The sequence below is a fragment of the Nuphar pumila genome, chromosome 1, assembly GCF_984573655.1.
Source record: "Nuphar pumila chromosome 1, dmNupPumi1.hap1.1, whole genome shotgun sequence".
NCBI lineage: Eukaryota > Viridiplantae > Streptophyta > Magnoliopsida > Nymphaeales > Nymphaeaceae > Nuphar > Nuphar pumila.
The window spans coordinates 162,392,467-162,417,943 of NC_143249.1; the positions used below are offsets into that span (position 1 = coordinate 162,392,467).

Below are 25,477 nucleotides of genomic sequence, written 5' to 3' on the forward strand. Positions count from 1 at the left end.
CCGGCTCGCCGGACCGTAACTTGGCACGCCGATGTCGGAATTCGGCGATTTTTGTGGCCACGGAAAGCTCGTTCCGCTGGCTACGACGTGGCGAACAGACGAAGTCGGTTCGGGACCGTTTCGGATGCCGTGTAAGCTAGTTTCAGTCATTTTTTGGGGCCGTTTCTATGACGGCTAGTCGGTTCGTGCGTTGCGGCGCCCACGGCTCCCGCGTGAGGCATAAGAGCATTTTTTCGCGCAACATGTAACGTGTGCGATCATACCAGCACTAAAGCACCGGATCCCATCAGAACTCCGAAGTTAAGCGTGCTTGGGCGAGAGTAGTACTGGAATGGGTGACCTCCTGGGAAGTCCTCGTGTTGCACTCTCTATTTACCTTCGGCGCTTTTTTGTCGTCGGCACCAACCTCCGACCTTCTTTTCACTTACCGCAACACATCGTATCTGATCCATCAAGGTCTTCTGCTTCCCTTTCACCCTCGCCTTGCGCGCCGCAGCGCCCGCACCCGACACGAGCCGCGACGTGCGACAAAAGCAGCAGTTCCGGCTCTCCGGACTGTAACTTGGCACACCGATGTCGGAATTCGGCGATTTTCGTGGCCACGGAAAGCTCGTTCCGCTGGCTACGACGTGGCGAACAGACGAAGTCGGTTCGGGACCGTTTCGGATGCCGTTTAAGCTAGTTTCAGTCGTTTTTCGGGGCCGTTTCTATGACGGCTAGTCGGTTCGTGCGTTGCGGCCCCCACGGCTCCCGCGTGAGGCATAAGAGCATTTTTTCGCGCAACATGTAACGTGTGCGATCATAGCAGCACTAAAGCACCGGATCCCATCAGAACTCCGAAGTTAAGCGTGCTTGGGCGAGAGTAGTACTGGAATGGGTGACCTCCTGGGAAGTCCTCGTGTTGCACTCTCTATTTACCTTCGGCGCTTTTTTGTCGTCGGCACCAACCTCCGACCTTCTTTTCACTTACCGCAACACACCGTATCTGATCCATCAAGGTCTTCTGCTTCCCTTTCACCCTCGCCTTGCGCGCCGCAGCGCCCGCACCCGACACGAGCCGCGGCGTGCGACAAAAGCAGCAGTTCCGGCTCTCCGGACTGTAACTTGGCACACCGATGTCGGAATTCGGCGATTTTTGTGGCCACGGAAAGCTCGTTCCGCTGGCTACGACGTGGCGAACAGACGAAGTCGGTTCGGGACCGTTTCGGATGCCGTTTAAGCTAGTTTCAGTCGTTTTTCGGGGCCGTTTCTATGACGGCTAGTCCGTTCGTGCGTTGCGGCCCCCACGGCTCCCGCGTGAGGCATAAGAGCATTTTTTCGCGCAACATGTAACGTGTGCGATCATAGCAGCACTAAAGCACCGGATCCCATCAGAACTCCGAAGTTAAGCGTGCTTGGGCGAGAGTAGTACTGGAATGGGTGACCTCCTGGGAAGTCCTCGTGTTGCACTCTCTATTTACCTTCGGCGCTTTTTTGTCGTCGGCACCAACCTCCGACCTTCTTTTCACTTACCGCAACACACCGTATCTGATCCATCAAGGTCTTCTGCTTCCCTTTCACCCTCGCCTTGCGCGCCGCAGCGCCCGCACCCGACACGAGCCGCGGCGTGCGACAAAAGCAGCAGTTCCGGCTCTCCGGACTGTAACTTGGCACACCGATGTCGGAATTCGGCGATTTTCGTGGCCACGGAAAGCTCGTTCCGCTGGCTACGACGTGGCGAACAGACGAAGTCGGTTCGGGACCGTTTCGGATGCCGTTTAAGCTCATTTCGGGCGTTTTTCGGGGCCGTTTTTATGACGGCTAGTCGGTTCGTGCGTTGCGGCCCCCACGGCTCCCGCGTGAGGCATAAGAGCATTTTTTCGCGCAACATGTAACGGGTGCGATCACACTAGCACTAAAGCACCGGATCCCATCAGAACTCTGAAGTTAAGCGTGCTTGGGCGAGAGTAGTACTGGGATGGGTGACCTCCTGGGAAGTCCTCGTGTTGCACTCTCTTTTTGCCTTCGGCGCTTTTTTGTCGTCGGCACCAACCTCCGACCTTCTTTTCACTTCCCGCAACACACCGTATCTGATCCATCGAGGTCTTCTGCTTCCCTTTCACCCTCGCCTTGCACGCCGCAGCGCCGGCACCCGACACGAGCCGCGGCGTGCGACAAACGCAGCAGTTCCGGCTCGCCGGACCGTAACTTGGCACGCCGATGTCGAAATTCGGCGATTTTCCTGGCCACGGAAAGCTCGTTCCGCTGGCTACGACGTGACGAACAGACGAAGTCGGTTCGGGACCGTTTCAGATGCCGTTTAAGCTCATTTCGGGCGTTTCTATGACGGCTAGTCGGTTCGTGCGTTGCGGCCCCCACGGCTCCCGCGTGAGGCATAAGAGCATTTTTTCGCGCAACATGTAACGTGTGCGATCATACCAGCACTAAAGCACCGGATCCCATCAGAACTCCGAAGTTAAGCGTGCTTGGGCGAGAGTAGTACTGGGATGGGTGACCTCCTGGGAAGTCCTCGTGTTGCACTCTCTTTTTGCCTTCGGCGCTTTTTTGTCGTCGGCACCAACCTCCGACCTTCTTTTCACTTCCCGCAACACACCGTATCTGATCCATCGAGGTCTTCTGCTTTCCTTTCACCCTCGCCTTGCGCGCCGCAGCGCCGGCACCCGACACGAGCCGCGGCGTGCGACAAACGCAGCAGTTCCGGCTCGCCGGACCGTAACTTGGCACGCCGATGTCGAAATTCGGCGATTTTCCTGGCCACGGAAAGCACGTTCTGCTGGCTACGACGTGACGAACAGACGAAGTCGGTTCGGGACCGTTTCAGATGCCGTTTAAGCTCGTTTCGGGCGTTTTTCGGGGCGTTTCTATGACGGCTAGTCGGTTTGTGCGTTGCGGCCCCCACGGCTCCCGCGTGAGGCACAAGAGCATTTTTTCGCGCAACATGTAACGGGTGCGATCACACTAGCACTAAAGCACCGGATCCCATCAGAACTCTGAAGTTAAGCGTGCTTGGGCGAGAGTAGTACTAGGATGGGTGACCTCCTGGGAAGTCCTCGTGTTGCACTCTCTTTTTGCCTTCGGCGCTTTTTTGTCGTCGGCACCAACCTCCGACCTTCTTTTCACTTCCCGCAACACACCGTATCTGATCCATCGAGGTCTTCTGCTTCCCTTTCACCCTCGCCTTGCGCGCCGCAGCGCCGGCACCCGACACGAGCCGCGGCGTGCGACAAAAGCAGCAGTTCCGGCTCTCCGGACCGTAACTTGGCACGCCGATGTCGGAATTCGGCGATTTTCGTGGCCACGGAAAGCTCGTTCCGCTGGCTACGACGTGGCGAACAGACAAAGTCGGTTCGGGACCGTTTCGGATGCCGTTTAAGCTCGTTTCGGTCGTTTTTCGGGGTCGTTTCTATGACGGCTAGTCGGTTCGTGCGTTGCGGCCCCCACGGCTCCCGCGTGAGGCATAAGAGCATTTTTTCGCGCAACATGTAACGGGTGTGATCATACCAGTTCTAAAGAACCGGATCCCATCAGAACTCCGAAGTTAAGCGTGCTTGGGCGAGAGTAGTACTGGGATGGGTGACCTCCTGGGAAGTCCTCGTGTTGCACTCTCTTTTTGCCTTCGGCGCTTTTTTGTCGTCGGCACCAACCTCCGACCTTCTTTTCACTTCCCGCAACACACCGTATCTGATCCATCGAGGTCTTCTGCTTCCCTTTCACCCTCGCCTTGCGCGCCGCAGCGCCGACACCCGACACGAGCCGCGGCGTGCGACAAAAGCAGCAGTTCCGGCTCGCCGGACCGTAACTTGGCACGCCGATGTCGGAATTCGGCGATTTTTGTGGCCACGGAAAGCTCGTTCCGCTGGCTACGACGTGGCGAACAGACGAAGTCGGTTCGGGACCGTTTCGGATGCCGTGTAAGCTAGTTTCAGTCATTTTTTGGGGCCGTTTCTATGACGGCTAGTCGGTTCGTGCGTTGCGGCGCCCACGGCTCCCGCGTGAGGCATAAGAGCATTTTTTCGCGCAACATGTAACGTGTGCGATCATACCAGCACTAAAGCACCGGATCCCATCAGAACTCCGAAGTTAAGCGTGCTTGGGCGAGAGTAGTACTGGAATGGGTGACCTCCTGGGAAGTCCTCGTGTTGCACTCTCTATTTACCTTCGGCGCTTTTTTGTCGTCGGCACCAACCTCCGACCTTCTTTTCACTTACCGCAACACATCGTATCTGATCCATCAAGGTCTTCTGCTTCCCTTTCACCCTCGCCTTGCGCGCCGCAGCGCCCGCACCCGACACGAGCCGCGACGTGCGACAAAAGCAGCAGTTCCGGCTCTCCGGACTGTAACTTGGCACACCGATGTCGGAATTCGGCGATTTTCGTGGCCACGGAAAGCTCGTTCCGCTGGCTACGACGTGGCGAACAGACGAAGTCGGTTCGGGACCGTTTCGGATGCCGTTTAAGCTAGTTTCAGTCGTTTTTCGGGGCCGTTTCTATGACGGCTAGTCGGTTCGTGCGTTGCGGCCCCCACGGCTCCCGCGTGAGGCATAAGAGCATTTTTTCGCGCAACATGTAACGTGTGCGATCATAGCAGCACTAAAGCACCGGATCCCATCAGAACTCCGAAGTTAAGCGTGCTTGGGCGAGAGTAGTACTGGAATGGGTGACCTCCTGGGAAGTCCTCGTGTTGCACTCTCTATTTACCTTCGGCGCTTTTTTGTCGTCGGCACCAACCTCCGACCTTCTTTTCACTTACCGCAACACACCGTATCTGATCCATCAAGGTCTTCTGCTTCCCTTTCACCCTCGCCTTGCGCGCCGCAGCGCCCGCACCCGACACGAGCCGCGGCGTGCGACAAAAGCAGCAGTTCCGGCTCTCCGGACTGTAACTTGGCACACCGATGTCGGAATTCGGCGATTTTTGTGGCCACGGAAAGCTCGTTCCGCTGGCTACGACGTGGCGAACAGACGAAGTCGGTTCGGGACCGTTTCGGATGCCGTTTAAGCTAGTTTCAGTCGTTTTTCGGGGCCGTTTCTATGACGGCTAGTCCGTTCGTGCGTTGCGGCCCCCACGGCTCCCGCGTGAGGCATAAGAGCATTTTTTCGCGCAACATGTAACGTGTGCGATCATAGCAGCACTAAAGCACCGGATCCCATCAGAACTCCGAAGTTAAGCGTGCTTGGGCGAGAGTAGTACTGGAATGGGTGACCTCCTGGGAAGTCCTCGTGTTGCACTCTCTATTTACCTTCGGCGCTTTTTTGTCGTCGGCACCAACCTCCGACCTTCTTTTCACTTACCGCAACACACCGTATCTGATCCATCAAGGTCTTCTGCTTCCCTTTCACCCTCGCCTTGCGCGCCGCAGCGCCCGCACCCGACACGAGCCGCGGCGTGCGACAAAAGCAGCAGTTCCGGCTCTCCGGACTGTAACTTGGCACACCGATGTCGGAATTCGGCGATTTTCGTGGCCACGGAAAGCTCGTTCCGCTGGCTACGACGTGGCGAACAGACGAAGTCGGTTCGGGACCGTTTCGGATGCCGTTTAAGCTCATTTCGGGCGTTTTTCGGGGCCGTTTTTATGACGGCTAGTCGGTTCGTGCGTTGCGGCCCCCACGGCTCCCGCGTGAGGCATAAGAGCATTTTTTCGCGCAACATGTAACGGGTGCGATCACACTAGCACTAAAGCACCGGATCCCATCAGAACTCTGAAGTTAAGCGTGCTTGGGCGAGAGTAGTACTGGGATGGGTGACCTCCTGGGAAGTCCTCGTGTTGCACTCTCTTTTTGCCTTCGGCGCTTTTTTGTCGTCGGCACCAACCTCCGACCTTCTTTTCACTTCCCGCAACACACCGTATCTGATCCATCGAGGTCTTCTGCTTCCCTTTCACCCTCGCCTTGCACGCCGCAGCGCCGGCACCCGACACGAGCCGCGGCGTGCGACAAACGCAGCAGTTCCGGCTCGCCGGACCGTAACTTGGCACGCCGATGTCGAAATTCGGCGATTTTCCTGGCCACGGAAAGCTCGTTCCGCTGGCTACGACGTGACGAACAGACGAAGTCGGTTCGGGACCGTTTCAGATGCCGTTTAAGCTCATTTCGGGCGTTTCTATGACGGCTAGTCGGTTCGTGCGTTGCGGCCCCCACGGCTCCCGCGTGAGGCATAAGAGCATTTTTTCGCGCAACATGTAACGTGTGCGATCATACCAGCACTAAAGCACCGGATCCCATCAGAACTCTGAAGTTAAGCGTGCTTGGGCGAGAGTAGTACTGGGATGGGTGACCTCCTGGGAAGTCCTCGTGTTGCACTCTCTTTTTGCCTTCGGCGCTTTTTTGTCGTCGGCACCAACCTCCGACCTTCTTTTCACTTCCCGCAACACACCGTATCTGATCCATCGAGGTCTTCTGCTTTCCTTTCACCCTCGCCTTGCGCGCCGCAGCGCCGGCACCCGACACGAGCCGCGGCGTGCGACAAACGCAGCAGTTCCGGCTCGCCGGACCGTAACTTGGCACGCCGATGTCGAAATTCGGCGATTTTCCTGGCCACGGAAAGCACGTTCTGCTGGCTACGACGTGACGAACAGACGAAGTCGGTTCGGGACCGTTTCAGATGCCGTTTAAGCTCGTTTCGGGCGTTTTTCGGGGCGTTTCTATGACGGCTAGTCGGTTTGTGCGTTGCGGCCCCCACGGCTCCCGCGTGAGGCATAAGAGCATTTTTTCGCGCAACATGTAACGGGTGCGATCACACTAGCACTAAAGCACCGGATCCCATCAGAACTCTGAAGTTAAGCGTGCTTGGGCGAGAGTAGTACTGGGATGGGTGACCTCCTGGGAAGTCCTCGTGTTGCACTCTCTTTTTGCCTTCGGCGCTTTTTTGTCGTCGGCACCAACCTCCGACCTTCTTTTCACTTCCCGCAACACACCGTATCTGATCCATCGAGGTCTTCTGCTTCCCTTTCACCCTCGCCTTGCGCGCCGCAGCGCCGGCACCCGACACGAGCCGCGGCGTGCGACAAAAGCAGCAGTTCCGGCTCTCCGGACCGTAACTTGGCACGCCGATGTCGGAATTCGGCGATTTTCGTGGCCACGGAAAGCTCGTTCCGCTGGCTACGACGTGGCGAACAGACAAAGTCGGTTCGGGACCGTTTCGGATGCCGTTTAAGCTCGTTTCGGTCGTTTTTCGGGGTCGTTTCTATGACGGCTAGTCGGTTCGTGCGTTGCGGCCCCCACGGCTCCCGCGTGAGGCATAAGAGCATTTTTTCGCGCAACATGTAACGGGTGTGATCATACCAGTTCTAAAGAACCGGATCCCATCAGAACTCCGAAGTTAAGCGTGCTTGGGCGAGAGTAGTACTGGGATGGGTGACCTCCTGGGAAGTCCTCGTGTTGCACTCTCTTTTTGCCTTCGGCGCTTTTTTGTCGTCGGCACCAACCTCCGACCTTCTTTTCACTTCCCGCAACACACCGTATCTGATCCATCGAGGTCTTCTGCTTCCCTTTCACCCTCGCCTTGCGCGCCGCAGCGCCGACACCCGACACGAGCCGCGGCGTGCGACAAAAGCAGCAGTTCCGGCTCGCCGGACCGTAACTTGGCACGCCGATGTCGGAATTCGGCGATTTTTGTGGCCACGGAAAGCTCGTTCCGCTGGCTACGACGTGGCGAACAGACGAAGTCGGTTCGGGACCGTTTCGGATGCCGTGTAAGCTAGTTTCAGTCATTTTTTGGGGCCGTTTCTATGACGGCTAGTCGGTTCGTGCGTTGCGGCGCCCACGGCTCCCGCGTGAGGCATAAGAGCATTTTTTCGCGCAACATGTAACGTGTGCGATCATACCAGCACTAAAGCACCGGATCCCATCAGAACTCCGAAGTTAAGCGTGCTTGGGCGAGAGTAGTACTGGAATGGGTGACCTCCTGGGAAGTCCTCGTGTTGCACTCTCTATTTACCTTCGGCGCTTTTTTGTCGTCGGCACCAACCTCCGACCTTCTTTTCACTTACCGCAACACATCGTATCTGATCCATCAAGGTCTTCTGCTTCCCTTTCACCCTCGCCTTGCGCGCCGCAGCGCCCGCACCCGACACGAGCCGCGGCGTGCGACAAAAGCAGCAGTTCCGGCTCTCCGGACTGTAACTTGGCACACCGATGTCGGAATTCGGCGATTTTCGTGGCCACGGAAAGCTCGTTCCGCTGGCTACGACGTGGCGAACAGACGAAGTCGGTTCGGGACCGTTTCGGATGCCGTTTAAGCTAGTTTCAGTCGTTTTTCGGGGCCGTTTCTATGACGGCTAGTCGGTTCGTGCGTTGCGGCCCCCACGGCTCCCGCGTGAGGCATAAGAGCATTTTTTCGCGCAACATGTAACGTGTGCGATCATAGCAGCACTAAAGCACCGGATCCCATCAGAACTCCGAAGTTAAGCGTGCTTGGGCGAGAGTAGTACTGGAATGGGTGACCTCCTGGGAAGTCCTCGTGTTGCACTCTCTATTTACCTTCGGCGCTTTTTTGTCGTCGGCACCAACCTCCGACCTTCTTTTCACTTACCGCAACACACCGTATCTGATCCATCAAGGTCTTCTGCTTCCCTTTCACCCTCGCCTTGCGCGCCGCAGCGCCCGCACCCGACACGAGCCGCGGCGTGCGACAAAAGCAGCAGTTCCGGCTCTCCGGACTGTAACTTGGCACACCGATGTCGGAATTCGGCGATTTTCGTGGCCACGGAAAGCTCGTTCCGCTGGCTACGACGTGGCGAACAGACGAAGTCGGTTCGGGACCGTTTCGGATGCCGTTTAAGCTCGGTTCGGGACTGTTTCGGAGGCCGTTTCTATGACGGCTAGTCGGTTCATGCGTTGCGGCCCCCACGGCTCCCGCGTGAGGCATAAGAGCATTTTTTCGCGCAACATGTAACGGGTGAGATCATACCAGCACTAAAGCACTGGATCCCATCAGAACTCCAAAGTTAAGCGTGCTTGGGCGAGAGTAGTACTGGGATGGGTGACCTCCTGGGAAGTCCTCGTGTTGCACTCTCTTTTTGCCTTCGGCGCTTTTTTGTCGTCGGCACCAACCTCCGACCTTCTTTTCACTTCCCGCAACACACCGTATCTGATCCATCGAGGTCTTCTGCTTCCCTTTCACCCTCGCCTTGCGCACTGCAGCACCGGCACCCGACACGAGCCGCGGCGTGCGACAAAAGCAGCAGTTCCGGCTCGCCGGACCGTAACTTGGCACGCCGATGTCGGAATTCGGCAATTTTCGTGGCCACGGAAAGCTCGTTCCGCTGGCTACAATGTGGCGAACAGACAAAGTCGGTTCGGGACCGTTTCAGAGGCCGTTTAAGCTCGTTTCGGGCGTTTTTTGGGGCCGTTTCTATGACGGCTAGTCGGTTCGTGCGTTAGGGCCCCCACGTCTCCCGCGTGAGGCATAAGAGCATTTTTTCGCGCAACATGTAACAGGTGCGATCATATTAGCACTGAAGCACCGGATCCTATCAAAACTCTGAAGTTAAGCGTGCTTGGGCGAGAGTAGTACTGGGATGGGTGACCTCCTGGGAAGTCCTCGTGTTGCACTCTCTTTTTGCCTTTGGCGCTTTTTTGTCGTCGGCACCAACCTCTGACCTTCTTTTCACTTCCCGCAACACACCGTATCTGATCCATCGAGGTCTTCTGCTTCCCTTTCACCCTCGCCTTGCGCACCGGCACCCGACACGAGCCGCAGCGTGCGACAAACGCAGCAGTTCCGGCTCGCCGGACCGTAACTTGGCACGCCGATGTCGAAATTCGATGATTTTCGTGGCCACGGAAAGCTCGTTCCGCTGGCTACGACGTGGCGAACAGACAAAGTCGGTTCAGGACCGTTTCAGAGGCCGTTTAAGCTCGTTTCGGGCGTTTTCAGGGCCGTTTTTATGACGGCTAGTCGGTTCGTGCGTTGCGGCCCCCACGGCTCCCGCGTGAGGCATAAGAGCATTTTTTCGCGCAATATGTAACGGGTGCGATCATACCAGCACTAAAGCACCGGATCCCATCAGAACTCCGAAGTTAAGCGTGCTTAGGCGAGAGTAGTACTGGGATGGGTGACTTTCTCGGAAGTCCTCGTTTTGCACTCTCTTTTTGCCTTCAGCGCTTTTTTGTCGTCGGCACCAACTTTCGACCTTCTTTTCACTTCCCGCAACACATCGTATCTGATCCATCGAGGTCTTCTGCTTCCCTTCCACCCTCGCCTTGCGCGCTGCAGCGCCGACACCCGATACGAGCCGCGGCGTGCGACAAACGCAACAGTTCCGGCTCGACGGACCGTAACTTGGCACGCCGATGTCGGAATTCGGCGATTTTCGTGGACACGGAAAGCTCGTTCCGCTGGCTACGACATGGCGAACAGATGAAGACGGTTCGAGACCGTTTCGGAGGCTGTTTAAGCTCGTTTCGGGCGTTTTTCGGGGCCGTTTCTATGACGGCTAGTCGGTTCGTGCGTTGCGGCCCCCACGGCTCCCACGTGAGGCATAAGAGCATTTTTTCGCGCAACATGTAACGGGTGCGATCATACCAGCACTAAAGCACCGGATCCCATCAGAACTCCGAAGTTAAGCGTGCTTAGGCGAGAGTAGTACTGGGATGGGTGACTTCCTCGGAAGTCCTCGTGTTGCACTCTCTTTTTGCCTTCGGCGCTTTTTTGTCGTCGGCACCAACTTCCGACCTTCTTTTCACTTCCTGCAACACATCGTATCTGATCCATTGAGGTCTTCTGCTTCCCTTCCACTCTCGCCTTGCGCGCCGCAGCGCCGGCACCCGACACGAGCCGCGGCGTGCGACAAACGCAGCAGTTCCGGCTCGCCGGACCGTAACTTAGCACGCCGATGTCGGAATTCGGCGATTTTCGTGGCCACGGAAAGCTCGTTCCGCTGGCTACGACGTGGCGAACATAAGTCTGTTCGGGACCATTTCGGAGGCTGTTTAAGCTCGTTTCGGGCATTTTTTGGGGCCGTTTCTATGACGGCTAGTCGGTTCGTGCGTTGCGGCCCCACGGCTCCCGCGTGAGGCATAAGAGCATTTTTTCGCGCAACATGTAACGGGTGCGATCATACTAGCACTAAAGCACCGGATCCCATCAGAATTCCGAGGTTAAGCTTGCTTGGGCGAGAGTAGTACTGGGATGGGTGACCTCCTGGGAAGTCCTCGTGTTGCACTATCTTTTTGCCTTCGGCGCTTTTTTGTCGTCGGCACCAACCTCCGACCTTCTTTTCACTTCTCGCAACACACCGTATCTGATTCATCGAGGTCTTCTGCTTCCCTTCCACCCTCGCCTTACGCGCCGCAGCGTCGGCACCCGACACGAGCCGCGGCGTATGACAAACGCAGCAGTTCCGGCTCGCCAGACCGTAACTTGGCTCGTCGATGTCGGAATTCGGCGATTTTCGTGGCCACGGAAAGCTCGTTCCGCTGGCTACGACGTGGCGAACAGACGAAGTCGGTTTGGGACCATTTTGGAGGCTGTTTAAGCTTGTTTCGGGTGTTTTTTCGGGGCCATTTCTATGACGGCTAGTCGGTTCGTGCGTTGCGGCCCCCACGGCTCCCGCGTGAGGCATAAGAGCATTTTTTCGCGCAATATGTAATGGGTGCGATCATAACAGCACTAAAGCACTGGATCTCATCAGAACTCCGAAGTTAAGCGTGCTTGGGCGAGAGTAGTACTGGGATGGGTGACTTCCTGGGAAGTCCTCGTGTTGCACTCTCTTTTTGTCTTCAGCGCTTTTTTGTCGTCAGCACCAACCTCCGACCTTCTTTTCACTTCCCGCAACACACCGTATCTGATCCATCGAGGTCTTATGCTTCCCTTCCACCCTCGCCTTGCGCGCCGCAGCGCCGGCACCCGACACGAGCCGCGGTGTGCGACAAACGCAGCAGTTCCGGCTCGTCGGACCGTAACTTGGCACGCCGATGTCGGAAATCTTGGCGATGATTAGATTCATGTGTTAAATTTGTTGCACCTTCTTGTTGTTTCAAACGAAACTCTTTGTATATGTTCACTTGTAAATAATTAGAACTTGGCGAGGATTATAGTGGATCAATAAGTTTTTTAACTTGTGTTAAATTTGTTTCACGTGCTTTGTATATGTATTTTTTATGTGTACTTTGTTTTTTATACACAGGTTATATAAATTGTGTAACGAGAAGTTTTTTCTCGATATTTATATTTCAAACAATTTTTTTTTTTAAATATGCGACGGATTGGCGACGAAATATCCGTCGCTAATATCCATCACGAATTTAGCGACGGATTAGGGACGGATATTTATCTGACTCAAAAACTGAATCAGCCGATGTTTTGCGGTGGAATGTAATCCGTCGTGAATCCGTTCATAAATTGGCGACGGAATTTAGCGACGGATATGTATCTTTCGCAAAACTAAATCGATCCTTATTTTGCGATGAATTAGCAACAGATCATGGTATTCGCTAATCAATCGTGAATTAACGACAAATCAATTCTGTCCTTAATTAGCGATCAGAAAATTGCGACGGACTCTATCCATCTTTAAGCCATCGCTAAATAGTTCAGCGATGGATTTGCAATGGATTAACGTCGGATAGCGTCTGTCGCTAATCTGCAGAATTCTTGCAGTGTTTTTTGTCACCGTTATAGGTCTATAATGGTGACAAAAAGAGCAATGGTGGCGCTTTTTGTTGCTGCTTTTGAACCACATCCTTGTAGTGTTGACGAAATGAAAGTGTTTATTTCATGGAGTGTAAAAAGGGTCATTTTCATGTGAAATGGTTGATTTTCTCACCAAAATATGTGAGACAAATGCTTACGTAGCTAATTGGAGAGGTGGGGATTGATGCGTAAATATGGGCAAAAACTTGTATTTACCGTGGTAAATTCACAAAACAATCCCAATAGAAACACAGCACGTTTAATTGTTCACTTTTTTATTGTATCGTGATTTTACTCCAATTTTCGTCTTCTAGCATTTAAAGTTTTGTGTTTTAGATCATTTTTCTTTTTATTTTATATGTTTTATCATTTATTTATTTTTAAATATACTCAGATTTTCTTGAAAACAAATTAATTTTTTGAAATATCACAACATTTTTCTTGCCAAGAAATCCCTGAGAACACTTGGTGACTGATATTGAAGTAATTCTGGGAAAGGTAATAACCTGCAGGATGACTTGGCTTTTGGGACGTCCCTGTTTAATTCTGTGTGGATCGAGTGATTGATCCAGCTGGGTCCTGGTTTAGACATGCTGGACATGGACCACTCCCAACCTAATCAGGTAATTTCCTGACCTTTAAATTCATGTTCACGTTCAGAAAGTTGATGGAACCCTTATCCAAGTCAGAAATGTCCAAACAGATACATACCCGACAAAGATCCAAACCGAGTCCGACACACCGGCCAAGCATACCCGTCCCGATAGACAGTGTCAACACAGACTTGTTCGGATCGGAGTTGAGAGACCCACTGGTCCTGTCCACTTTAAAATTTGAAACCAAGAGATGTAAATCTCATACCCTCTTTTTGAAACAATGGATCCCACAAGGACATGCCAAACAGCATTTGTGTCCCGAAATTTCTAACCTAAGTCCCCTGCATTGATATAGGGATCCCTGATAGTGTTTTACTAAGGGACAGTACAATAACAATTTAAAAAGAAGAAAGTGTCCTGTACATTGTTTTCAGTAAAGTGGGAGGTCTGATGTTTGGTTGACACCAAAACCATGATCATGGAATTTGTATAGTACTTTTTTCAGTAGTAGTCATGCATTTGGAAGAAGGATGTAAGGATAGAAAGCATGAGTCTAATCAACATTGTGGATAAGGAATGTCCAAGAGTTCAACTTTCCTTTCCTTTCATTAGTTTTTCAAGATGTGCATTGTACTTGAATTCATCTCATTTAGAAATTATGATATTGCATATGGCAATGTTGAGTTCCCTTTTATGATTTAGATAGATCCATGTTTGAAACTTGAAGTCTCTGCACAATTGACTAGCTATCCCCTATAGTTATTCACAAAAATTAACAACCATGATAAGTATTTATAAAGAAATTTTAAAATGGGAGCGAAATTATAAAAAAAAAATTAATATTTTTCTCTTATGTCACAAGGACATGCCATGTACTTGGTGACATGAGTTGACACGATCAGACATGCTGACATAAACAATGACATGTACAGATATAATTTTTTAAGTATTTTAATAATTTTTCATATTTTTAATATTATTTCAATAAAATGCATTTTTTATATTAAAATATTAATATAATTTTGATGAAAATTTAAAAGGTTATGTGTCCTCACGTCATATTTTTCAAAAAAAAAATATTGAACTTCTAAATCAGGCTTGCATCTCTTGTTGGTTCACACCGTATCTTTGTGATAGTTTTAGTTTTATTGGAAAAAACAAATTAATTAAAAAAATAGAAAAAAAATTATGTAAATAGAAACAGAAACTTTCAAATATATATACATATATAAAAACAAAACAACACGTGTTTCCCATAAGATAGACTGTTGTGGGTGTCTTGAAATGTGGACCCGCTCTAATATATGATCCCATCCAAAAATATTTTGGTGATTGTACAATGAAATTTTCAATAGTGTTCATGGTGGTAGCAGAGTGATCCAGTGTTTAATCCGAGACCAGTGCTCACCACAAACCCCTCTGGCAGTGTGGGTGTGGAGTTCTCGCAGTCAGTATGGACATGTCTAGTTTTGTAATTTTTTCTTTTTGTACCTGTTAAGGTTTTATAACCTTCGGCGATATATATATATATATATATATATATATATATATATATATATATATATATATATATATATATATATATATATATATATATATATATATATATATAGTTGCTTCTTTTTAAGAGTTGAGAAAAAAGTTTAGGGTGTATTGGGATTAGGGTTTTGAGAGCTTTGTATTTGCTGCTGTGTTTCCTAACATCTTGATAGTGGATTTTGGTTCCTCCTTCGCCCGTGGACATAGTCCTGAGTGTCGAACCATGGTTTGCTTGGTCTTTCCATGGCGACGCTTCCTCATCATTGAAAATAATATTTTAATAAAAATATGGACCAAAATGTCACATTTTTAAAGGCATTTTCAACATATCATTGATATTTGGCATTGTGCTTAGAATTGGCGATTCCCCAACTCTCCAATTTCCCTTCTTCACTTCCCTTGTGTAGATGAAGGAATGTGGTGATTTATCAACTATTCAAATTCCAACTATTATTAAACTAGCAATCAGGCCAAAACCTCATGCCTCATGTGGGAATGCCTTCAATAACATAGTGTGGAATTCCTAATTCATGTGATTTCATTGGAATTCCATTAGGGATGGTAACGGGTTGGACTCCGGTCGGATCTAAGCAACACTGAGACCGACTTAATCGAATTCAGACTTGGATAGCATCAGCTAAAACCGAATCCAGATTCGACTAACCAAAAATCTGATATTTTTGTGTATTCGGATTCGGATCTCAGACAGACTCAGATGAAAAATCCAATACCTAGCCTAGATCCAATCATTAATTGGATCATACTTTAGCTATTCAGATCCGTCTAATGGGATTCATATTCAGGCCAGATCCTTAAATTCCATGAGTCTTTTCCCCCAAGCCTATCAGGGATAGTTTTTCTTTGGCTTCAACCTTGTAGGCTTAGTATGGAACTCACCATGCCCTTCAATTTAGAACACCTTAAGCTGGCCCACAATCAACAGGTGTGTGCGGATCCCTTGTGCGCTTCCATTGAAATTCCACAAACACTAATCACCAACTAAGCATACATCAAATCACCCACCAAAACATCTCTCTTTGGATACCTTCACCCAATCCTATTCTCTTCCCTTTTGGTGTACGGACAGCCATCACCAAGTTGAAAATGCAACAACCCTAGGGCCTAGGGGTGTCAACAGGTTGGGTTTGGTTCGGACTCAGGTGGAACCAAACCCAGACCTGATTTGAGATGATGGTACCGGGTCCAGACCCGAGTCTAATCGGACTCACCATAAGAGAAACCATACCTGGATCCTATAAGGATTCCATGAACCAGACCCGGACCATACCCGGTAAAATAATATTTTTTATCTTTTTTACATTGAAATATTGTGGATCTTAGTCGAAACATGGGTCAGGCCCGGGTCTGGTATGAAATTTCACAAACCATACCCGGCTTCATATATTAATCGGACCCTTCGGGTCCGACCCAGATTCTAATTGGTCCTTATTGTTTACCACCAAACCCAGACCCTATAGGGCATGGTACGACTCAAGTCCGGTTCAAAACTGACCCAATGACACCCCTAAACAACCCTGGGGCGTGATGGTAACCTTACCACCAGCTGCCCCTCAAGGCTCTAAGCACAAATGAGGAAGCCATCCTTGGTCTAGTCAAAGAGTTGGTTGGTTAGAATAAACATCATGAGATAAAACCCAAAAGCAGATCCAAACAAAGTGACTCATAAAGTTTTAGGGAATCTGAAAACTCATACTGTGAGCAACACAGGGGTTTGCAATAATTGACAAATAAACAAATCAAAATAGGCTGTCCCTGATACTTGATAAAAAAGGAAATAGTATTTACGCCATTATTTTCAAAAAGGGTCAGGTCCTTTCTGGATCCAGGTAAAGGGTCCACCAGGGCTGGGCCCTCTTCTTACCTAGCTGCTTTATACCCATAACTTACACCAGAAACTACAAAAATCAGATGGAGACAATTGAAGTAAATTCAGCTATGTGAACATGAGTTTGGTGACTCCCAAAAAAAAAAAAAACTCTTTCACCCTTCTCTTCAAGCTTTTGGTTTTCACATTGGCTCTGATTTGCATGTTTGTTTTTAGACACCTTTTTTCTCAGGAAATGGCTTTCCTGCCTAGGAACAGGGTCACTTAATAGGCCCCTCTTCCTACATAGTAAACCCTAGGTAAATGCCCTAGCCCCACAAAGGGCATCCACCATATGATCCCAAGGGAAACCCATCCCGGGTAAGATGGGGTTGTAGTGTCTTATCAAGCACTGCCCTAACCACAGGGGTGACCTGGGGCGGGCTTTGGAGAATAAAAACTTTTGCCTATCTAGAAAGATGGTATTTCTGATTCCCAAGTCAAGGTGAGTTTGCACTTGCTGATATCGTGCGAAAGGAACTTCTCACTAAGGAGCAGTCGCTTTCTCCCTAACCAAACACAGACTTTAAACAGTCTTATGGAGAAAGAAACTTGGTGGTTGCCTCCAGCCAAGTTGAATCTTACTGATGCAACTTCTCTCTGCGCATGCATGGAAGTTGGTTACCACTAGTTGAGATTAGGTGAAGGACAAGATCAGCAGCATGTCCCATCTAGGGTTTTGTGTCTGTGTCCAAGTTGTGTGTGTGTGTGTGGTAGGGCTGGGCCACTAATTGTGTGGTTCGTGTGCTTTTCTTGATCGAAAGAACTTTAGTAAAACCTAATCACATCATCTGTATATCTTTTTCATGTGGCTTCTTCAATAAAACTGACACCAATCAGCTGTATTTCTGTTTACGAATACAATTACCATTTAAGGCCAACCTTTTGCACTTAATTCCTAAAATGAGCTTCACTTTTTTAAAATTCTTGATATTGGTCACATGTGTCCCGACATCCATCAGCTCGAGGAAGGTGACTCTTTTTTCGTTTCTTATATTGTCCTTTGTAATTGAAAAATAATCATTTATATTCATAAAAGAAAATGCTTTGAACATTTGATTATGAAGGCTATTATTGTAATTTGACTTGAGATTAAACCTAAGTTTGTGGAAAACCAAAGACCCGTATCATGAAATTCAGAAATATGAGGCTGATTTTTAAAAATTAAGGGCAAAAAAAGTAGCCCTTCAATGAAATATTCCCTTTTTTTTTTATTCACACGAACCTTGTTTAGCATAATTGATTTATCCAAAATCAGCACTTGGGGTCCCTTTGGTTCGACCTCATTAAAATTAAAAAGTGAATCTCATTTGCACAGCACCCCAAAAGCAACCCAACCTAAAAAGTGAGCGGTGTACAGCACCTCAAATATAAGTCTGCAAACTGGAAGAGTTCTCATGAGATTTAGAAAGTAAATCTCATTTGTACATCAGCTCACAAGCAACCAAACATACCCTTGGATTGTATTTTTGGATGAAGACATGTCTTTGAGTTGAAAAGTTTTGGTGTTACAACGATTGATTTTTGTATCACTGAAAAAACTTATAGACATGAGTTATTGGGTTTTAAATACCTTAATTGATGCAACGGAATATGGCTATGGTTACAAAAAAAATAAGGTTGATAAGAAGAACTTAAAAGTTTTTTTCACACTTACATGTAAATATACTAAAAAAATAATATTTTATTAAGCAAATAAGATGAGATGCATATCCAACAGGAGATGAGGGCTTTATATAGACCCTAAAAAAAATGTACCATGTCCTTTTAAAAAGTTGTACCTTTTAAAAGAAACATAATACCTTTTGATAAATTTTAAAGAAACATAAAATTGCATTCTTTCGTCAAGCAAGGTGTCTCTTTGAAAATCTAAAGCACCTCTTTCCTTGGCTTTTGAATTTGGATATTACAAATTAATAATTTTGACACAAAATTATATTCTGGCAATCCAAAAGCCAAATCCTACTTAATAAAGCATATAGATCATATTTATGACGTTAGATTTACCAAAAAAAGAAAAAAATGGGTTTTATGAGGTAGATTGGTCGATTGCAGCAATTATATATCCAGAAAGAAATAGTGTTTTGATTACGACCAAATAAACCCTAAAATAGGACAAAGAAAATTTGAACCACCCATATGAACAGTAATGTACTGAATTCATTATTTCCACTGTTCCTAGTGTTAGTAAGATTGAATATCCAAGAAAGTCGTGCGGATTCTTTTGGTATCCAACACTTACTAAAAAAAATTACCAAAGAACTTGAATCAACCAGGAAAACAACAGTTGAAGCAATCTTATCAATCTAGGAATTTATATTGGCCACGCATCATATGTTCCAAAGAAATAATTAATGTAAGGTGATACCAAATAGTCTTGGATTCTCATGTCCCTTTTTGGACCTTTCACATGTTATGGCTTCATTAACGAGCCAAAACGATGACTATAGTCACCGTATTAAAACAACAAATATCATGGAAATTTGAAAGTTTACAAGAGAGAGAGAGAGAGAGATTGGCAGGAATTTAAATGCTCATAAAATCGTAGTATATAAAAAATGTTACATTGTATTAATTAAACAAATATATTGTGTTTTATCATGGTGCATTCATTTTTTACTATCCATAGCCTAAGAAAAATACTCCCGTTTGATTTAATTTTCACATTTTTTGAAATTCATTACTTTTCTTTTGTATCTTTCATTTTACTTAACCTGTGTCTTGCAAGTGTTTTACGAGGAAAATTAAAATTGTGAAAACCTTTCAAGAAATCCATATCAGATAAAATACTATTTTTTTGCTAAGCGTTCATCAACATCAAAATGAGAAGAATGAGATGGTTGAATGGTTAGGTTGCACTATCCTAATCAAGGGAGCAGATCTGGTCGTGTTGAACATGAGCTTTTTGCTCATGCCAACATTGTGGCATTGGATTTTTGATGAATGTCACTTAGCATACAAATGTTTTGTTGACTTTTTAACTTTTCAAAATACAAAACAGATGGCCACGATGTTGGCATGAGCTGAGCAAAAAAGCTCATGTTCAGCATGACCTGCTTCCCATAATCAAGGGGTCTTAGTAATGTTGTCAGAATCAGTCAATTCACATGTCATTTCAATACAAGGTTTTAAAAAATAATAATAATAGTCAGAATTTTTTAATATTTTTATATACATTTTTTTATTTTTTAATAACACGTGTTATTCAATGGTGAAAATACCTATTGACAAAGATTTCATCTTATTCAGGTTTTTTTGGAGAAACTGATTCACCTATGAATCCCATAGGGGCAATCCCCTAGTTTACCTATCACTAAAACAAAATCATGATCATAATCAAAACACCACATGCGCACAAGTATATGCATAATGTAGTGATCAAAACTGGAACCTCTGGAGTTTGGATTCATGGTCATCACTTCTTAAAAGAAAATTATCAAAAACAATCTCAAAACCAAGCCAAAAAAAAAAATTATACATGTCATAATAAGGTCTAAATGTCAAACAAATTCATCCATACAATCACTAAAACTTACCATCCATGTTTATCAAAGCTAAGTGTTCAAAATATATAGCGAGAGTAAAAAAAAAACAAATAAAACGCAGAGTACTCCAAGGTATTTCAAGGTCTCTAATAACCGAGTCAACGGGTCACGTTCTCCTGTTTGCGGTGCTTCCCAATCCTACAGTTGTAACCAAGCAGAGGTGAGTCTAAAACTCAGTAAGATTTTATTTACAAATATAAAACATGATCGTTACAACTATAGTGAGCTCTAAGCTCTTAGTCGAAGTTTAGTTATCTAACTAGCATACATGTTATTTACATATTTTATCTTCCTTTTACTTTTTTTCTTACTTTTCCTGAAACCATTTTTATTTGTAAAGTAGACATTTTAGAATATCGTCATCTAAAGTAATCAGTTATTTTATAAATAGCGTCCTAGGGCATAGCAACCCATGTAGACAACTCTAGAATATACGATATTGGCTAGACATATGAACCACTTCATAAACAACATAGTCCAAACCAGTCCAAACTATAGACTTCTAATTGTTGAAGCATTGCTCACTGGTTGCAAGCCGGATAGCCTAATGTGCCTATTGGTAGCTAGATGAAGATGCCAAGAAGTTATACCTGCCCTCAACGTGTGAGAAAAGTTATATCCCGCCAAAGTTTGTGGTTTATGTTGCTTCTTATATATGTCTAATAGGCAATGTTTCTAACCCCTAAGGATTGCCTAGGAATTCTATAAGATCCTAAGCGCGAATGAAGTACACGCACTTCTAACAAAGTCTTAGACCATGTCCTTTCTGGTAGGGTTTTTTATCTCTTTGTGTGTTGTTACCTTAGGTATATTATTCATTTCTTTTCTCACTGTTAGTATAGTATACAATTTTAATTATATAATCACTAACTATTGTTTAGAATGTAATTATATAAGCATGCTATCAAGTCTAGGAATAACGATCTATCACAAAGATACATTATCAATTAATCAAGTCACAATACTTATAATACCTCACCCCAGGTATAAGTGTGACATTCTCAGAGTAAATCTATTTTGAGAAATTTAAAACTCTACCTTCATTTCTTAAATCCTAGCATTCATTTTCATTTTCTAAAACATATTACATGTATCCAACCATTATCCTCATTTTCACAGCAAGCACATTCATGATACAAGTCATATCATCTGCTAATATTATGACATGATCAAATATTAAGATAAACATGTAATATGTACTATAATCTACATACATCTTATTGAAAGCATTCGAAATATAGATTCCTAAATATGCAATTTAGTCAATCTATTCATATACATTAAATAATCAGAATACTTTTAAAGCACATGCAATCACATAATAATATGCATTTATGAACAAGCTTGTATATTATTTATCTAGGGAGTTCTTTATAAATGTTCTCTTACCACGAATGTAAGAATCGATACTTCACCCTACAGTCAAATCTCTTTTAGCAGAAGTTAGATATGTTCAACACAACGATTCACTTACTGAACCGACATTTCCTTCAATTTATAAAATTATCAAACTACCATTCCCGAAGATGGTCTGTCAGACCTCATTTTTTGTGTTGTGAGTTTGGTCATAAAAACATAACAGACACACACTACAACAAACCAGTGGATTAGCGATGACCTAAATCCGTTGCTAGCAAGATTAGCGATGGATATCATCCATCGTAAATTTTTTGACGCTAATAAGCGATGACATATATCCGTCGGCCATTCCGTCGCTAAGTAGCGACATATTGTATTTGTCGCCAGTTCCGTCGCTAAGTTGCGGCAGAATAACGAATGACAACTTCCATTGCAAGGCCGTCGTTACTAAACGGTAACTTCGATTTGGCGATGGATTTATATCTGTCGCTACCTTCAACGATAATAATAAATAACGACGGATATATCTGTCGCAAACAAGGAAAAAAATTAAAAATAAATATTTGAAAATTAAATATCAAGAAAAAAATTCTCGTACAATCTATATTTCCTGTGAATAAAAAATAAAGTACACATAAAAATACATATAAAAAGAAACTAAAACAATTAATCGTTCCACTTTAAAATTTGCAAGTTATAATTATTTACAATTCAACATTTACATTTTCGAAACAAAAAGAAAGTAGAACAAATTCAACACATTAATCTAATCATTGCCAAGATTTTGTGCGTCTTCTTGTTTATTGCCTTGATCTGTCCCTTCAGCTCCACTACGTTGATTATCGCCAACAACCTACACAAGAAAAGAAAGGTCAGTATTGATAAACAAAATATATTAAAATAAATTATACACTATATGTGATTCTATCATGAATGATATGTGTTCTAAGGCAGTAAAAAAACTCTATATGTGATTATATCATGCTCATATGTGTTCTAAGGCAGTCAGAAAAACTCTATATGTGATTCTACCATGCTCATATGTGCTCTAAGGCAGGCAAAAAGTTGTATATGTGATTCTATTATGCTCATATGTGTTCTAAGGCAGTCAAAAAACCTTTATATGTGATTCTATCATGCTCATATGTGCTCTAAGGCAGGCAAAAAACTTTATATGTGATTCTATCATGCTCATATGTGTTCTAAGGCAGACAAAAAACTGTATATGTGATTATATCATGCTCATATGTGTTCTAAGTAAGTCAAAAAAATTGTATATGTGATTCTACCATGCTCATATATGCTCTAAGGCAGTCAAAAAATTGTATATGTGATTTTGTCATGCTCATGTGTTCTAAGGTAGGCAAAAAACTGAATATATGATTATATAATGCTCATATGTGTTATAAGGCAGTTAAAAAAACTTTATATGTGATTCTATCATGCTCTTATATGCTCTAAGGCAATAAAAAAACTTTATATGTGATTCTATCATGCTCACATGTATTCTAAAGCAGGCAAAAAACTATATATGTGATTATATCATGCTCATATGTGTTCTAAAGTTGTCAAAAAAAATGTATATGTGATTCTACCATGCTCATATATGCTCTAAAGCAGTCAAAGAACTATATATGTGATTCTATCATGCTCATATGTGTTCTAAGGCAGGCAAAAAACTGAATATGTTATTATGTCATGCTCATATGTGTTCTAAGGCAGTCAAAAAAACTTTATATAAGATTCTATCATGCTCTTATGTGCTCTAAGGCAGTCAAAAAACTGTATACGTGATTCTATCTTGCTCACGTGTTCTAAAGCAGGCAAAAAACTGTATATGTGATTATATCATACTCATATGTGTTTTAAGGCAGTAAAAAAAACTGTATATGTGATTCTACCATGCTCATATATGCTCTAAGGCAGTCAAAAAAACTTTATATGTGATTCTATCATGCTCATATATGTTCTAAGGTAGTCAAAAAACTTTATGTGTGTATCTATCATGCTTTTATGTGCTCTAAGGCAGTAAAAAAACTTTATATGTGATTCTATCATGCTCACATGTGTTATAAAGCAGGCAAAAAATTGTATATGTGATTATATCATGCTCATATGTGTTCTAAAGCAGTCAAAAAAAATTTATATGTGATTCTACCATGCTCATATATGCTCTAAGGCAGTCAAAAAACTGTATATGTGATTCTATCATGCTCATATGTGTTCTAAGGCAGGCAAAAAACTGAATATGTGATTATATCATGCTCATATGTGTTCTAAGGCAGTCAAAAAAACTTTATATATGATTCTATCATGCTCATATGTGTTCAAAGGCAGAAAAAATATTATACTGAAATATTATATAAAATGTCAGTATTGATAAACAAAATATATTAAAATAAATTATATTCAATGCACCTAAGTTAAGGCAATCAAAGTTGTATGAAATCTAACAACATGCAATATATCGCATGAAACTTTCATACCTGAGAGGCACCTGCAATCAAAGTTCCCCTGTTCAGCAAAAAAATGTTGAACTCAGCTCGAAGAACGTCGGCGATGGTTTCATGGAAGTAGTCATGCATTGTGTCCTTAACGATCTAGCGTACATCATCACCGAAAAAAATAGGATGCTTGGAGCTTATGTCGACGGAATAAGTCTGTGAGCTGTGACTGGAGGAAGCAACGACAGGTGAGGTGTTCATATTACTCTCAAACCCGAACACACGACCTTTTTTGGGTTCACCTGCTGTAGTCACTCATGCTGCAGGATCAAATGATGGATGTTGAGTAGAGTCATCGCCATATCGCTTTATCATCTGTTGCTCATATGCCTCCTACAAAATAATGTTTACTGTAAGACCCTCAATTTTTCAGAAAATATCTGAATAAAATTCATGAGGCATTTACCGGTAAAAATAGCATTTTTCTCAGAATGCGAAACGAATCAATTCCTGCGAGCCAGTTATACTTAGGATATTCGTCAAATCGCGAATATATGCTCAAATACTCTGGAAGCCATAACTTCCTACCTGAATGAAATCAAAGGATTCCTGCGAGCCAACTTTCTTAGTTACGTCAATACGAAGGGAATGGCGTACTCAGAATTTTTCGGAAAAAATCGTCGGAAACCCGAAATTCTTGCGGGACCCACGAAAATATTGGTGGGACCCACAGAAATATTCCTCAGAAAATATCTGGTGGGACCCACAAAAATATCTCATGGAATATCCAAGTGGGCCCCACACCAAGGAACCTCTTGGAATTAAAAAGAAGCCAAGGGGGTAGAAGGGGCATGGAAAAACCCAAGAGGAGGTGGGCTTGGGCTATAAATAGCCCTCCCCACTCTCTCTCTTCTCATAAAAATTGACCCCCTCTCTCTCTTGCCTTCTCTCTCTCTCCTAAACCTCCCCTACCTAGCCTAGCCCACCTGAGCCCACCTGACCTGGTCTGAGCCTGCCTGACTTAGCCTGAGCCTGCCTGACCTGGTCTTAACCCACCTGACCTGGGTCTGAACCCACTTGACCTGGTCCAAACCCAGTTGACTTGACTTGAACCTAGTTGGGTTTAAAGTCAAAGTCAAAGTCCTTTTTGGTCCTTATTCCGGTTTGGGTTTCTGAACCCAGACTTAGCCTACTTGAGCTGAGTTCGAACCTGCTGAACCCAGTTGACTTGGATCGAACCCTGTTTGGTTCAAACCACTTAGGTTGAGTAGCTTGACCTGCTCTACCTCTTTCTCAACTAAGTCAGCTTCATCTGACTTAGTCTGACCTCTCGAAGGAAGGCTCGAAGCCAAAGAAGCAACCCGGAGCCGTTTCTTCCACGATTTGAAGTAAGTTCGCTTCGTTGATCCATCTCTCTCAAGTATTTGATTGTTTGTATATAGAATATACTTTCTGAAGTAGTATCTTGCTTTAGT

At 45.4% G+C, this 25,477-nt stretch overlaps 20 non-coding genes and 2 pseudogenes across 20 annotated transcripts; all 22 read left to right on the forward strand.

Annotated features, from left to right (window-relative positions):
- Positions 1–249: 249 nt before the first annotated feature.
- Positions 250–368, forward strand: LOC149851154 (5S ribosomal RNA). The gene has a single exon (XR_016426815.1). It is a non-coding gene; the product is annotated as a 5S ribosomal RNA (ribosomal RNA).
- A 423-nt stretch (positions 369–791) lies between these two features.
- LOC149851155 (5S ribosomal RNA) lies at positions 792–910 on the forward strand. The gene has a single exon (XR_016433925.1). It is a non-coding gene; the product is annotated as a 5S ribosomal RNA (ribosomal RNA).
- Positions 911–1,333: 423 nt separating this feature from the next.
- On the forward strand, positions 1,334–1,452 carry LOC149851156 (5S ribosomal RNA). Its single transcript, XR_016433926.1, has one exon. It is a non-coding gene; the product is annotated as a 5S ribosomal RNA (ribosomal RNA).
- Positions 1,453–1,875: 423 nt separating this feature from the next.
- LOC149851157 (5S ribosomal RNA) lies at positions 1,876–1,994 on the forward strand. Its single transcript, XR_016435676.1, has one exon. It is a non-coding gene; the product is annotated as a 5S ribosomal RNA (ribosomal RNA).
- A 410-nt stretch (positions 1,995–2,404) lies between these two features.
- On the forward strand, positions 2,405–2,523 carry LOC149851158 (5S ribosomal RNA). Its single transcript, XR_016437864.1, has one exon. It is a non-coding gene; the product is annotated as a 5S ribosomal RNA (ribosomal RNA).
- A 422-nt stretch (positions 2,524–2,945) lies between these two features.
- Positions 2,946–3,064, forward strand: LOC149851159 (5S ribosomal RNA). Its single transcript, XR_016435910.1, has one exon. It is a non-coding gene; the product is annotated as a 5S ribosomal RNA (ribosomal RNA).
- A 423-nt stretch (positions 3,065–3,487) lies between these two features.
- Positions 3,488–3,606, forward strand: LOC149851160 (5S ribosomal RNA). The gene has a single exon (XR_016425831.1). It is a non-coding gene; the product is annotated as a 5S ribosomal RNA (ribosomal RNA).
- A 423-nt stretch (positions 3,607–4,029) lies between these two features.
- On the forward strand, positions 4,030–4,148 carry LOC149851161 (5S ribosomal RNA). Its single transcript, XR_016426821.1, has one exon. It is a non-coding gene; the product is annotated as a 5S ribosomal RNA (ribosomal RNA).
- Positions 4,149–4,571: 423 nt separating this feature from the next.
- Positions 4,572–4,690, forward strand: LOC149851162 (5S ribosomal RNA). Its single transcript, XR_016433928.1, has one exon. It is a non-coding gene; the product is annotated as a 5S ribosomal RNA (ribosomal RNA).
- A 423-nt stretch (positions 4,691–5,113) lies between these two features.
- LOC149851163 (5S ribosomal RNA) lies at positions 5,114–5,232 on the forward strand. Its single transcript, XR_016433929.1, has one exon. It is a non-coding gene; the product is annotated as a 5S ribosomal RNA (ribosomal RNA).
- Positions 5,233–5,655: 423 nt separating this feature from the next.
- LOC149851164 (5S ribosomal RNA) lies at positions 5,656–5,774 on the forward strand. Its single transcript, XR_016435687.1, has one exon. It is a non-coding gene; the product is annotated as a 5S ribosomal RNA (ribosomal RNA).
- A 410-nt stretch (positions 5,775–6,184) lies between these two features.
- LOC149851165 (5S ribosomal RNA) lies at positions 6,185–6,303 on the forward strand. The gene has a single exon (XR_016427140.1). It is a non-coding gene; the product is annotated as a 5S ribosomal RNA (ribosomal RNA).
- Positions 6,304–6,725: 422 nt separating this feature from the next.
- On the forward strand, positions 6,726–6,844 carry LOC149851166 (5S ribosomal RNA). Its single transcript, XR_016435709.1, has one exon. It is a non-coding gene; the product is annotated as a 5S ribosomal RNA (ribosomal RNA).
- A 423-nt stretch (positions 6,845–7,267) lies between these two features.
- On the forward strand, positions 7,268–7,386 carry LOC149851167 (5S ribosomal RNA). Its single transcript, XR_016425832.1, has one exon. It is a non-coding gene; the product is annotated as a 5S ribosomal RNA (ribosomal RNA).
- Positions 7,387–7,809: 423 nt separating this feature from the next.
- Positions 7,810–7,928, forward strand: LOC149851168 (5S ribosomal RNA). The gene has a single exon (XR_016426822.1). It is a non-coding gene; the product is annotated as a 5S ribosomal RNA (ribosomal RNA).
- Positions 7,929–8,351: 423 nt separating this feature from the next.
- Positions 8,352–8,470, forward strand: LOC149851169 (5S ribosomal RNA). The gene has a single exon (XR_016433934.1). It is a non-coding gene; the product is annotated as a 5S ribosomal RNA (ribosomal RNA).
- A 424-nt stretch (positions 8,471–8,894) lies between these two features.
- LOC149851170 (5S ribosomal RNA) lies at positions 8,895–9,013 on the forward strand. The gene has a single exon (XR_016434341.1). It is a non-coding gene; the product is annotated as a 5S ribosomal RNA (ribosomal RNA).
- Positions 9,014–9,436: 423 nt separating this feature from the next.
- On the forward strand, positions 9,437–9,555 carry LOC149851171 (5S ribosomal RNA; annotated as a pseudogene).
- A 414-nt stretch (positions 9,556–9,969) lies between these two features.
- On the forward strand, positions 9,970–10,088 carry LOC149851172 (5S ribosomal RNA). Its single transcript, XR_016426370.1, has one exon. It is a non-coding gene; the product is annotated as a 5S ribosomal RNA (ribosomal RNA).
- A 423-nt stretch (positions 10,089–10,511) lies between these two features.
- On the forward strand, positions 10,512–10,630 carry LOC149851173 (5S ribosomal RNA). The gene has a single exon (XR_016425901.1). It is a non-coding gene; the product is annotated as a 5S ribosomal RNA (ribosomal RNA).
- A 419-nt stretch (positions 10,631–11,049) lies between these two features.
- LOC149851174 (5S ribosomal RNA) lies at positions 11,050–11,168 on the forward strand (annotated as a pseudogene).
- Positions 11,169–11,592: 424 nt separating this feature from the next.
- LOC149851175 (5S ribosomal RNA) lies at positions 11,593–11,711 on the forward strand. Its single transcript, XR_016426157.1, has one exon. It is a non-coding gene; the product is annotated as a 5S ribosomal RNA (ribosomal RNA).
- The last annotated feature ends 13,766 nt before the right edge of the window (positions 11,712–25,477 follow it).